Source organism: Heterodontus francisci, chromosome 1 (genome assembly GCF_036365525.1).
Source record: "Heterodontus francisci isolate sHetFra1 chromosome 1, sHetFra1.hap1, whole genome shotgun sequence".
NCBI lineage: Eukaryota > Metazoa > Chordata > Chondrichthyes > Heterodontiformes > Heterodontidae > Heterodontus > Heterodontus francisci.
Genome location: NC_090371.1, coordinates 226,174,899 through 226,189,103, shown reverse-complemented (window position 1 = coordinate 226,189,103; position 14,205 = coordinate 226,174,899).

Sequence of the window (14,205 nt, the reverse complement as noted above, 5' to 3'; positions counted from 1 at the left end):
ATCCACTGGCTCCCCCTCATCAACTCTACTAGTTACATCCTCGAAGAATTCTAGTAGATTTGTCAAGCATGATTTCCCTTTCGTAAATCCATGCTGACTCTGCCCGATTCTACCACTGTTCTCTAACCACTCTGCTATAAAATCTTTGATCATGGACTCTAGAATTTTCCCCATTACCGACGTCAGGCTGACTGGTCTCTAATACCCTGCTTTCTCTCTACCTCCCTTTTTAAATAGTGGGGTTACATTAGCTACCCTCCAATCTGTAGGAACTGTTCCAGAGTCCATAGAATTTTGGAAGATGATCACCAATGCATCCACTATTTCTAGGGCCATTTCCTTAAGTACTCTGGGATGCATACCTGTCCTTTCTGTAATGTGGTGACCAGAACTGTGCACAATACTCCAACTGTGGCCTAACCAGCGTTTTATACAATTCCAGCATTACATCCCTGCTTTTGAATTCTATACCTCGGCCAATAAAGGAAAGCATTCCATATGCCTTCTTCACCACTTTATCTACCTGTCCTGCCACCTTCAGGGACCTGTGGACATACACTCCAAGGTCTCTCACTTCTTCCACCCCTCTCAATATCCTTCCATTTAATGTGTATTCCCTCACTTTATTTGCCCTCCCCAAATGCATTACCTCACGCTTATCTGGATTGAATTCCATTTGCCACTTTTCCACCCACTCAACCAAACCATTGATAGCATTCTGGAGTCTACAGCTCTCCTCCTCACTCTCAACTACATGACCAATTTTTGTATCATCAGCATATTTCCCAATCATGCTTCCCACATTTAAGTCCAAATCATTAATATATATCACAAACAGCAAAGGAACCAACACTGAGCCCTGTGAACGCCACTGAAAACAGCTTTCCATTCACAAAACAATCCGACGACTACTACCCTTTGTTTCCTGTCACTGAGCCAATTCTGGATCCAACCTGCCATATTGCATTTCATTTCACTGACCAGTCTGCCATGTAGGACCTTGTCAAATGCCTGACTAAAATCCATGTAGACCACATCCACTGCACTGCCTTCATAAATCCTCCTTGTTACTTCCTCAAAAAACACAATCAAGTTAGGAAGACATGACCTTCCCTTAACAAATCCATGTTGACTATCACTGATTAATCCATACCTTTCTAAGTGGCAGTTTATCCTGTCCCTCAGAACTGATTCTAACAATTTACCCACCACCGAGGTCAGACTGACCAGTCTATAATTATTTAACCTATCCATCGCACCGTTTTTCAACAATGATACAACATTCACAGACCTCCAATCATCTGGTACCTCTCCCGTATCTAGTGAGGATTTGAAGATGATTGTCAGCACATTCGCTATTTCCTCCTTGGCTTCCTTTAACAATCTGGGATGCAATCCAACTGGTCCTGGCGATTTATCCACTTTCAAGGAAGTCAGACCCTCTAGTACTCCCTCTCTCATTATGCTTATTGTATCTAATATTTCACACTCTTCCTCTTTAACTACAATGTCTACATCAACCCTCTCCTTTGTGAAGACAGAGACAAAAAGCTCATTAAGAACCCTGCCCACATCTTCTGCATCCACGCATAAGTTCCCTTGTACATCTCTGATAGGCTCTACCCTTTCCTTAGTTATCCTCTTGATCTTAATGTACTGATAAAACATCTTTGGATTTTCCTTGATTTTACTTGCCAATAATTTTTCATGTCCTCTCTTTGCTTTTCTAATTTCCTTTTTTACTTCACCCCTGCACTTTCTATACTCCTCTAGGCTTTCTAAAGTATTAAGATTTGCGTGATCATCATAAGCGTTCTTTTTCTGCTTTAACTTATCCTCTAAGCTTCTAGATAACCAGGGGGCTCTAGATTTGGCTGTACCACCCTTTATCTTAGTGGGGACATGCCTACACTGTGCCTGTAGTATCTTGCTTTTGAATGCCTCCCTCTGGTTTGCCACTGGTTTTCCCTCAAGTAGTTGTATCCAGTCCACTTTTGCCAGGTCACCTCTCAGTTTCTTCAAATTAGCCTTCCCCCAATTTAGAACTTTTACTCCTGTTTTATCTTTGTCTTTTTCCATGATTATGCTAAAAGTTACTATATTATGGTCACTATTTCCAAAATGGTCACCCACTGTTACTTCCTCCGCATGCCCAGCTTCATTACCGAAGACCAAATCTAGAATTGCGCCCCCTCTCGTTGGGCTTGTTACGTGCTGGCTAAAAATGTTCTCTTGAATGCAGTTCAAGAATTTTGTCCTCTCTGTGCCCTTCACACTGTTTGCATCCCAGTTGATATTGGGGTAGTTGAAATCCCCAACTATTACCGCCCTATAGTTTTTGCACTCAGAAATTTGCCCACATATTCGTTCTACTACCTCCCTTTCACTATTTAGGGGTCTATAGTACACTCCTAGTAGTGTGGCTGCCCCTTTATTATTTCTGAGCTCTACCCATATGGTCTCGTTTGATGATTCATTTAGCATATCATTCCTCCTCAAGGCTGTTATTGATTTCTTAACTAATAATGCGACACCCCTCCTTTTTTATTTCCTTCTCTATTCCGCCTGAAAACTCTATATCCAGGGATGTTGCGCTGCCATTCTTGCCCCTCTCTGAGCCAAGTTTCCGTTATAGCAATGGTATTGTGATGCCATCTGTGCCCTCAGCTCATTGGCTTTATTTACGATACTCCTTGCAATTAAATAAATAGCCTTTAACACTGCCAAATTCCTGTGCTGCACACTTTTTAACCTTTGCTTCTTCTGTCTTTCAGAATCACTCGCTAATTTTCTGCCTCCTGTTCCCTGCCCTGAAATTGTCCTAAGACTGCGCTCAGGTTCCCATCCCCCTGCCAAGCTAGTTTAAACCATCCCCAATGGCATGAGCAAACCTTCCTGCAAGGGTATTTGTCCCAGTCCTGTTCAGGTGCTGACCGTCTGGCTTGTAGAGGTCCCACCTTCCCCAGAACCGGTCCCAATGCCCTAGAAATCCCTCCCTCATGCACCATCTCTCCAGCCACGCATTCATCTGGTGAAGTTTCCTATTCCTATACTCACTAGCATGTGGCCTTGCAAGTAATCCAGAGATTACTACCTTTGAGGTCCTGCTTGTTAATCTCATTCCTAACTCCCTAAACTCAGCCTGCAGGACCTCTGCCCTCTTTCTTTATATATCGTTGGTACCAATGTGGGCCACAACCTCTGACTGTGCATCCTCCCCGTCCAGAATGCCCTGTTGCCGCTTGGTGATATCCATGACCCTTGCACCAGGGAGACAACATACCATCCTGGAATCAATCTGTGACCACAGAAATGCCTATCTGTTCCCCTGTTTATAGAATCCCCTATCACTATTGCTCTCTTGTCCTTTCTCCTCCCTCCCTGCACAGCTGAGCCACCCATGGTACTCTGGTCATGACTCTTGCTACACTCTCCAGAGGAACTCTCTCGCCCATCGGTACTCAGAACTGAATACCGCTTAGAAAGTGGGATGTTCTCTGGGGACTCCTGCCTCGACCTTCTTGGCTGTCTGGCAGCCACCCAGTCCCTCTCTGCCTGTGTTCTCTTAAACTCCGGTGTGACTACCTCCTGAAACAGGTTATACAGGGAGTTCTCTGCCTCGTGGATGCGCCACCGTGGCTAAAGTCGCCGCTCGAGTTCCGAAACCAAGATCTCAAGGTTCTGCAGCCGTTTTATTTATTCAATCATTGTTGATAAATGAGTCTGGGCAATAACTCTGGGCCGAATTTTACCATAGGTGGACAGGACTCTGCCACCGACATAAAAGTTGGTAGCGAACCTGCTTCCACCTGGCCCGGAGATCCGCCTCGCATTTTACAAGTCCCCGGGCTTTAATTGTTCCGGGGCAGGACTTCCACCCGCTTGAGGGAGGAAGTCCTGCCGCAGTAAGTTGCCAGCCAATCAGCAAGCCGGCAGCTCTTAGTCCCAGCAGCCGTGCTGGGAACGGTGGCCACTGCTGGGACTGCAGCCCAGCCGCGCCATGGAGCCAGGACCTCAGGTAAGTTGGGCTTGTCTCATCGGGGGGATGGTCGGTCGTGGCGGCGAGGCAAAGGTAGTCATTTGGGGGGGGCGTATTGTGTCTTGGGGGTGGGTTGGAAGGCGGAGGCGGGGGGGCCAGCAGCTATCACTGGGCGGCCTCTCACGTCCCCAGCATGCCCGCTTGCCATGGGTAAAATACCCGAGGAGGCAGGCGAATGCCCTTAAGTGGCCGCTAAGTGGCCTTGATTGGTTTGGGATGGGCGGGCAGGCCGTCTCCCCCCCACACCCGCACCCCCTCCCCCTGCCAACCGCTGTAAAGTTGGACGGAGGCGGCAGCGGGGTGGGAGGGCCTCCAGCTCAATTTTACACCACCCCCATCCACCCCCACACCACCATCCAACCCGCTGGGGTGGCGTAAAATTCAGCCCTCTATTTAGCAGAAATACCTCCATTGTATCCTTCAATTCATCTTCAGCATTACCACTGGTTATACAGAAATACTTCTATCTAGCTCCTCAACAGCAAAGCAATAAATGGTCACATGCTCAGGCTAAGCGATCCTTTTGTAGAATACTATTATATACCCAGTGCTAATTTTCTTGTATTTATTACCACTGCCGATTTGAAACTGCCTTGAATTATTCTCTTGAGAAGTTCAGACTGATTCAAAGATTGGAATAGTAGTAGATGGAAAGTATTCAGCATGGAGCTCGGTGACCAGTGGTGTTCCACAAGGATCTGTTCTGGGACCTCTGCTCTTTGTGATTTTTATAAATGACTTGGATGAGGAAGTGGAAGGCTGGGTTAGCAAGTTTGCCAATGACACGAAGGTTGCTGGAGTTGTGGATAGTGTGGAAGGCTGTTGTCGGTTGCAACGGGACATTGACAGGATGCAGAGCTGCGCTGAGAAGTGGCAGATGGAGTTCAACCTGGAAAAGTGTGAAGTGATTCATTTTGGAAGGTCGAATTTGAATGCTAAATACAGGCTTAAAGACAGGATTCTTGGCAGTGTGGAGGAACAGAGGGATCTTGGGGTCCATGTCCATAGATCGCTCAAAGTTGCCACCCAAGTTAATAGGGTTGTTAAGAAGGCATATGGTGTGTTGGCTTTCATTAACAGGGGGATTGAGTTTAAGAGCCGCGAGGTTATGCTGCAGCTCTATAAGGCCCTGGTTCGACCACACTTGGAATATTGTGTTCAGTTCAGGTCGCCTCATTATAGGAAGGATGTGGAAGCTTTAGAGAGGGTGCAGAGGAGATTTACCAGGATACTGCCTGGACTGGAGGGCATGTCCTGCGAAGAAAGATTGAGGGAGCTAGGGCTTTTCTCATTGGAGCGAAGAAGGATGAGAGGTGACTTGATAGAGGGGTACAAGATGATGAGAGGCATAGATAGAGTGGATAGCCAGAGACTTTTTCCCAGAGTGGAAAGGGCTATCACCAGGGGGCATAATTTTAAGGTGATTGGAGGAAGGTTTCGGGGAGATGTCAGAGGTAGGTTCTTTACACAGAGAGTGGCGGGTGCGTGGAATGCACTGCCAGCGGTGGTAGTAGAAGCAGATACATTAGGGGCATTTAAGCGACTCTTGGATAGGTACATGGATGATAGTAGAATGAAGGTTAGGTAGTTAGTTTGATCTTAGAGTAGGTTAAAGGTTCGGCACAACATCGTGGGCCGAAGGGCCTGTACTGTGCTGTACTGTTCTATGTTCTATTTACTTAAATCTGCCCAAGAACATTTATCAAGCTTTTTCCATTTGAAGAACTATCAATCACATTCAAAACTAACTGGATGTCATACATATACAGTTATACAGTCTGTATGTGTTTGAAAGTAATGGGTGGCCTGGAACTTCCTGGGGCCCCATTCAGCCACCACAAGAGTACCAGAGCTTCATGCCCACTGGGATTGAAGAGGCTGACCCTGACAGAAATTCCAGTGCTAGCTAACACACTGGTGGGAGTCTTGCCAGAAGGGGACCAGGTAGTCCAGGGGAGCCCAGAAAAATGCAGGCAGTGGGCAGAACAAAAACTAAATAAAAAATAAAAAATAAAATAAAATAAATAAAAGAACAAAAATACAATTTCTCTATTTAATGGCTCCTTGGAGTCAAAGGGCTCAGGAGGCTCTTGAAAGAGGGACTGAAATTGCCGGAGCAAAAGAAGGAAAGGAAGACTTTCTAATTTTCAGAGGCTGATGTAGACACACTACTCACACAAATTAAAAAATGGAGGCATGCGATTGATGAATTATCAGAAGCCATCTCATACAGTAACATGGGCCACGTGGAAGGATGTGGCTTTGGCTGTGAACGCCAAGTATCCACTTGCAGTGTTTGAAGAAGTTTTAATTACCTCACTAGGTTGGCAAAAGTTATCGTGTTAACAGGTGAATAAAAGGACCAATAACTGAATCACAGAAAACAGATGGGTATTCTTTAAGTACAGCAGTCAAGCACTACCATTTAGATATCACACAGCTTCATGTGTGTTGCCCCAGAAACAAAGCCACTTCCTGCACTCAAGTAATGAATCTCATATCCTCTGTTGGATGCCAGCACACTGAAGTCTCACAACCTGGGCACTTGGACCCTCCTTATCCAACTCAAAATCTGTACACCAATCCCATCGGAATCAACCTGTGGAACTATGTCAAAGGTATTTTGAAAATTAAGGTACATAATCCAATGGTGTGAAGCAAAGCACAAAGAATTTCAGTTATAAAAGAGCATCAATTAAAGTGTTATCACTTTCACTATGCCTGAATGGTTCAACTCTTAAGCAACTTTGTGCTCACAATTAATAGACTTGGGGAAAGAATGCAGCTAGCAAGAGTTTAAGAGCTTACAATTATTCACCAGTCTATTCTCAGCCAGATTAATAGATGCTTGGTGGAAATGCAGCCAAAATATTTGCTCTCAAGCCAGCAATCTGGTCATGATGTTGGACAAACTGGATCACAGATCTGCACAAGTTTCACTCAAAGGCATTTTCTTGGCAGTCCATGATACACTGAAAGCACAGGACGTCCAGATAGTACATCATTTTTGTATCGCAAAATGTACTTCCCTAATTGGATATGGAATCCTCCAGATACTACCAGAAGATCAAAAGGTACAAATTCAGAAATGCATTGGCAGTTGGTCAAAAGATGTTCACAAGAAGACAAAAACATGCATATGGTAGGCATGTATTTTTACAAAGAAATTGTAGGAATTAATTATTGTGCAACACCATGTGCATGTTTCTCTTTTAAGGACATATATTCTGTTATGTAGGTCAGGATGGTATTCTATCAATCTAATTGAAGGGTACTGTAGCTTAGTGGTTATGTTACTGGACTAGTATTCCAGAAGCCTAGACTAATAATCAGGAGATATGGTTCACAATCCCACCACAGCAGTTAGGGAACTTAAATCCAGTCAATTAAATAAATCTGGAATTAAACTAAACTAGTATCATAATTGTGACCATTAAAGTACCGGATTGTTGTAAAAACTCAACTGCTTCACTAACGTCCTTTAGGGAAGGAAACCTGCTGTACTTACCTGGTCTGGCCTTTATGTGACACCAGACCACAGCAATGTGGTTGACTCTTAACTGCCCTCAAGTCACTCAGTTGTATCAAAAGAATGCTATGAAAAGCTATAATCCAGACACACTGCAGTAGTTCAAGAAGATGGCTCACCACCACCTTCTTGAAGGCAGTTAAGGATGGGCAGTAAATGCTGGCTTTGGCAGCAACACCCACATCCTGTGAATCAATAAAAGAAATGTCAGAGGGACTGCAAAATACTCTCGATTGTATACACTTTTCTTTATATGCAGTGATTGGTCAGTACATAAATGTAACACGTCATGGTTTGACAGCCTAACTCTCTCAGGAACGTTCCATTTTCATGTCCAGATCAAATATTTAATATATTATGCGATATATTATGTGAGACAAAAGCAATCCTGGATAACTAGTTAAATAGTAATAAATGAGGAAACCCATGCAGAGAGTCAGCTCTAGTGGAACCTAAAGCAAGCAGAGCCTATCAGATTACAACTGTTTTAGATTTCAGATACAAATCAACTTCTGTTCCTTGAATCAACAAAATACTAGCTTTTACTCAGTAGTCTTTTCAGATGAGACAATTGTTATATTCAAGTGAGGTGTCTTCCCTCTTTTCCTTCCCCTTGTTTGATCAAAACAGGTTTAATTCTTTCTTAAAGTGGATGTACTGGCCAATTCAGTCGATGTTTGATTACTTACTTGCTATGATTATAACAAGAACCAATCGGACAGGTTTTCTTGAGCTAATGAAAATAATAAACTACCTGCCCTACAGAGTGGAGAAAGGTAGACTGGTTAAGTTAGAGTCCATAGAAAAAAGGGGTATGCAGTCTGTGACGTTTAGTGGTTTGGCTAGCTTCTGGCTGAATTCGGTGGTCCTGAGGCTTTTACTTTGAAGAGGTAGATAACTGGTTCGATGGGTCTCTTGGAGACAGGGATGCAGATGATTTCCTCCAACGGGGTTTCTGATTGTTGCCGGAGTGTGCAAAGATGGACAGTCAACAAGCAGGATTTAAAAGCTTTCAAGCTGGAATGGAGAGAGAGAAAGGGACCCCACTTGGGTCTGCACGTGTCAGAATTCAGTTGTTTCTCCTCCTCTACTGCAGAAAGACACAAGTTTAAAACTGCAAATGCAGATAGACACAAGCTTAAAACCACAAATGGGGAGGGGCTTTCACATGAGTCACTCAGTAATTCAAACATAGCAGTTAACAGTATTTCTCTCTTGTTAAAAAGAACAGGTAGCTCCTTTAAACTTCTTGGTTCTTGCTGGGGCATGAGCAGACATTTCGTCTCTCTCCTCACAAGCATTGCAGTGTCGGATACAGTGTTGCAAATTAGGTATCATCTTAAGTCTTCCTTTTAGCTGGTCTTTTTGAAAAAATTCAGATGTCCAGTCAGTGGCTTAAAGAAAATTCTCATTCAACAAAGCAGATTGGCATAACACAATTTATTCATTGTAGTATACATCCTTACAGATATTAACAGTTACTTGCTGCTCACTTCTAGAAAAGTTAAACAGCGGAAGAGAAAGAAGGAATGAGAAAAATAAAATGGAGACAGAACTGATATCACATTTTAGAAAGTAGGAAAAGCAAAGAGAGAGAAACATATCGGCAACATTTCATTTCATACCTCTCGGCTGTAACTTGTCAATCAAAGCATATTAGGCATCGAACATCTTCACCCTTTCCTTTCTACCAAGGACACTTGACCGCCACCCCTCCTCCACTCCCAGCTTTTGAATTTGCAATTGTCCACTGAAAGTTGGGGGATTTAGGCAATTGGCTGGTATAACATTTATTCCCTTGCATTATTATATTAATGACTGGATTAATAAGTGCCTATTTTAGAAATTAATAGGAATAATTGAGGTCTAGTTCAGTTTACTAGATTCCTAGCAATTAAGAGAAGCTTTGATATTTACAAACTTCAGCATTTATTGCTCACTATGAAACTACTTTACAATACTTACAGATGGGGGGAGGGATCAACAAGAAATGCAAACAGCCGAAATGTAAACAAAACAGGGAAGGAGAGCATAGGAAAGAAAAAAGTAAAGGAGGATATCGATGGCAAGGGAATAAATAGTTATAGAACAGGAGTCTAAAAAGATAGTTAAACATAAAATGAGAGGAAATATTCTTAGAAATGAGTTAAAATGCCTGTACAGCAGTGCACACAATGGCTGGGATTTTATGTCCGCCTCCCCCCCCCCCCCCCCACCAAGGTGGAATCGAAGATGATGGGGGGGCACAGAGAATTGTGGTTGGGGGGGTGAAGGTGGTGTGACAGAGGGCCCGTTGCCCAGCGATCATCCCAGGGGCGGTCCAGGCTGATGACGGTCTTCCCACCCAGAGGCAAATTGAGGCCTTTAAGTAGCCTATTAACGGCTAATTAAGGACATCTTCCCACTGCCACTGGGATTTTACCAGCAGCAAGGGGGCCTCCGTCGTGTAGGGAGGACGCCTTGCAAAATGAGGCGCCCTCCCTGTGGGCTTGGAGGGGGGGTCCCTCCTTCGTGGGCAATTTGCGGCTTATGGAGAACCACCACTGCGAACCAATTCATCCACCGGGAGCCCCCTCCACCTGGACCACAAGAACACTCCCCATCCCCTCACTGGGGCCTTCTGGACTGACCCCCGTCACCTTGCCTCACCTACCTCTGATCTGGGATTGCACTGTTGGGCCTGGGTGCAAGGCCTCTGCAGTTCGGGCAGTGGCCACTGCTCCTTGTAGCGCTGCCAATACTGCTGAGCTGCTGGCCCTGTGACTGGTCGGCAGCTCTTAGAGGCAGGATTCATGTTCCTTTAAAATCTTTAAAGGGACAGGGATCTTGCCTCCTAAAACATTGACAACAAAAGACCGGAGGATTGCTCTGGGAAGGAAAAAAAGGCAGAGCCGGGGTGTCCCCCATGTTTTCAGCCTGGTGCCGGGAGCCACACCTCCAGCACAAAGTCCAGCCCAATGTCTGTAAATAAAACTGCTACATCTTCTTGTTGTTTTCTGGTTCACAGATGTTGGAAATAATCACACTTTCAACTTGGAAAGGCTGGAGCCTTTGTTTAATCATTCAGCCACCATGCTGCCTGCTGTAGGACTGATGAAACTGGTTTTGTGTTACATATCCTATGACTCTCCAGTGCAGCCATGAATGTGGCCCCACTGGAACACTTGCACGTAACAACTAGTTCATAGCTAATTAGTTCCTCACACTTTACAGATAGTATAACAATATATACCATCCCTCGTTCTTAAAACACTGCGGCACAGTGGCGCAGTGGTTAGCACCGCAGCCTCACAGCTCCAGGGACCCGGGTTCGATTCCGGGTACTGCCTGTGTGGAGTTTGCAAGTTCTCCCTGTGTCTGCGTGGGTTTTCTCCGGGTGCTCCGGTTTCCTCCCACAAGCCAAAAGACTTGCAGGTTGATAGGTAAATTGGCCATTATAAATTGTCACTAGTATAGGTAGGTGGTAGGGAAATATAGGGACAGGTGGGGATGTTTGGTAGGAATATGGGATTGGTGTAGGATTAGTATAAATGGGTGGTTGATGTTCGGCACAGACTCGGTGGGCCGAAGGGCCTGTTTCAGTGCTGTATCTCTAATCTAATCTAATAATGCCCCTATATCAATATAACTGTCAATATAACGAAAGAAGATTATCAAACGACTTTTGGAAAAAATCTGAACCTCTTTTTATAGTCTTTTATAGCGTGTATTCTTTTTCTAAAAAATATTATTCATGGTATCACTTGGGTAGTAAGATGTTATGCCTCCATCTTGTAGATTTGGCATTTGTTGCTCTCAGTGGTGAGTTGGCACGCTGTGCAGGCAATGTTGTGTCACTTGCTGGTGATGTTGTTAGCATGGTCTCCCTGGATAGTGATGTTTCCGGTGTTGTTGATGGTCTTTTCTGTTGTTCCAGCTCAAGTGTAAGTCGAATATGGATTCTGTTCCTTCTCATTTGGTTACCGGTTTCGGTCTCAATGATATATGACCTTGGGGTCTCAATTTCACCACAACTTTTGCTGGGCTCCAGGTTTTCATGAGTGGATCCTATACATGTACAGTTTGTCCTTTCAACAGCTCGGGTAGGGATTTAGCATATTTGTTGAAGTGTTTCTCTCCTTTTACCTGTGTTTCAGTGTTGTCTCACTTCCTCCTGGTCACTTGAAGAATGTACTTTGCTTGGCAGAGTTGTCTTATATTTTCTTCCATTTAACAGCTCTGCAGGTGATTTCATGTCAGCCTTGAGAGGTGTGGATTGGAGTGACAATAAGGCCAGGTTTGGGTCTTCCTTCCCCTCTTTGCATTTCACAAGTGTTCTTTTGACTGTCTGGATGTGTCTTTCTATAAATCTGTGTCCCCGTGGGTAATAAGGTGTAGAGGTGATGATGTTGAACCCATACTGGTCAGCGAATTCCTTAAATTCTCTAGATGTAAATTGGGTGCCGTTGTCACATACTCACATTTCAGGAATCCCCTGCTCAGCGAACAGAATTTGTACTGCTGAGATGATTGTTGTGGTTCTCAAGTCTTTCCAGATAAAAGGGAATTTTGAGTAGTAGTCTGCGACTATGAGATACCATTCTTGATTATGTGTGAATAAATCGACCCCGACAGTATGCTATGGTCTGGGTGGTACTTCAGTAGCTATCATCTTCTCTTTTTGCTGCTTGTTTCTGTACTTCTGGCATACATTGCATGTAGACACCATATTTTCGATTTCTTTGTATATGCCTATCCAGTACACAGCTGATCTGGCTCTGAACTTACATTTCTCCATTCCCACCTGGCCTTCATGTATCTTTTGGAGAAGTTCTTCCTGCATTGTTTTGGGTCTGATTATTCTGGATCTGGCTAGCAGAACACCATCTTCTAGTGAGATGTCATCTCTGATAGACCAGTACTGCCATATTAATGGCTGTTTGTGCTGTATCTTACCAGGCCATCCCTGGATCACTTGCTGAGATAGCATCTGTAACTCCTCGTCTTTGCTGGTCTCAGCTCTAATTTGACGACGTTTCGGTGGTGTTACATTCACTAGGTGATGAATCTTTATAACTAGATCTTCTATCTCGTGTTTCTCCTGTGTCTGCCAGCACCATTTGTCTTCCTGGCTTATATTTCAGAGTGAAATCATAACTCTGAAGCCCCAAGAGTAACCTCTGCAATCTTGCTGGTGCTTTACATAGATTTTTCTTCTAGATCTGCTCCATTGGACGATGATCACTCTCCACTATGAACTTTCCCCCATAGAGATATGTGTGGAACTTCTCACAGCCATACACGACTGCCAAAAGCTCCCTTTCTATGTTGGCAAATCTTGTCTCAGCCGATGTTAGAGCTTTGGATGCAAATGCTATTGGCTTTCCCTCTTGTACCAGGGCTGCTCCCAGTCTTTTTGTGGAAGCATCTACTTGCAGAGTGACAGGTTTCTTTGTGTCATAGTACGACAGACTTGTCTCCTTGCATATTACCTTTTTGAGTTTGTTGAAACTCCTGTCATGTGACTCTGACCACTGGTACTCTACATCTTCTTTCATCAGCTCACACAGGTTTGCTGTGTGTTCCAAGATGTGCAGAATAAAGGAGCTCATGTATTGTATCAAACCAAGGAAACTTCTCAACTCTCTCTTGTCTCTTGGGGCTTCCATCCCAGAGATGGCTGAGATTCTTTCAGAGCTCAGCTTGACTCCGTCGGGTGTGTACACCATTCCGAAGAACTGGCATTCTGTCACTTTCATAATGTATTTGTCTGCATTTAGCTTAATCCCAGCTTTCCTGGTTCTCTCTATGGCTTCATGTAGATGGTTGTCATGATCTTTTCCATCTACACCATATGTCTGGATATCATCTGCTATGCTGACTACTCCTTTGCATCCCCTGTATGTCTCGTCTACTTTCTGTTGGAACACACCCTGGCTCACTTTGAGGCCAAAAGGTAGACGCAGGAATTTGTACCATCCAAAGGGCGTGTTGAATGTTGTCAACAGTGAAGATTCTGTGTCGAGCTTCACATTCCAGTAGCATTTCTGGCATTAAGCGTGCTGAAAACTTTTGACCTGCCAGTGCTGGTGTGACTCTTTCCAATATTGGAACAGGGTAGTGATCCGTCTTTATTGCTTGGTTAAGATCTTTGGGATCTTGGAAAATTCTTAGCCATCCATTTGGCTTCTCTCTCACCAAGATGGAATTTACCCAATTTATAGGCTCTGTGACTCTGGCGATCACCTTTTCTTCAATTTCTTGGAGCTCTCTTTCAAGCTTTCCTTTTAGTTCTACTGGTTCTTTATGTGGGGGATGAATCACTGGTTTCATCACTGAGCCAATAGTGATGTGATACTCAAAATCTTCAAAGCATCCAAACGTCTCATCAAAACACTCTGGGTACATTTGTACCAGATCTTCTTTGCTTCTGATCAGAGGGTGCTTTTCAATGGGTGTACTGTTTTCAACCCTCAGTGTCACCTCCTTCACCTTATGGTTTACTGAGATAATCTGCAGCTCTTCACAACTGCTCAACCCCAGGAGAGCAGGACCATCTGTTTCTGTGACGTAGAACATACAGTTAGCATATTTTCCTTTGTGTGTCCCTCTGATTTGGGTTGTTCCTAACTATCGAATTTCAGTTCCCCTGCAAGCT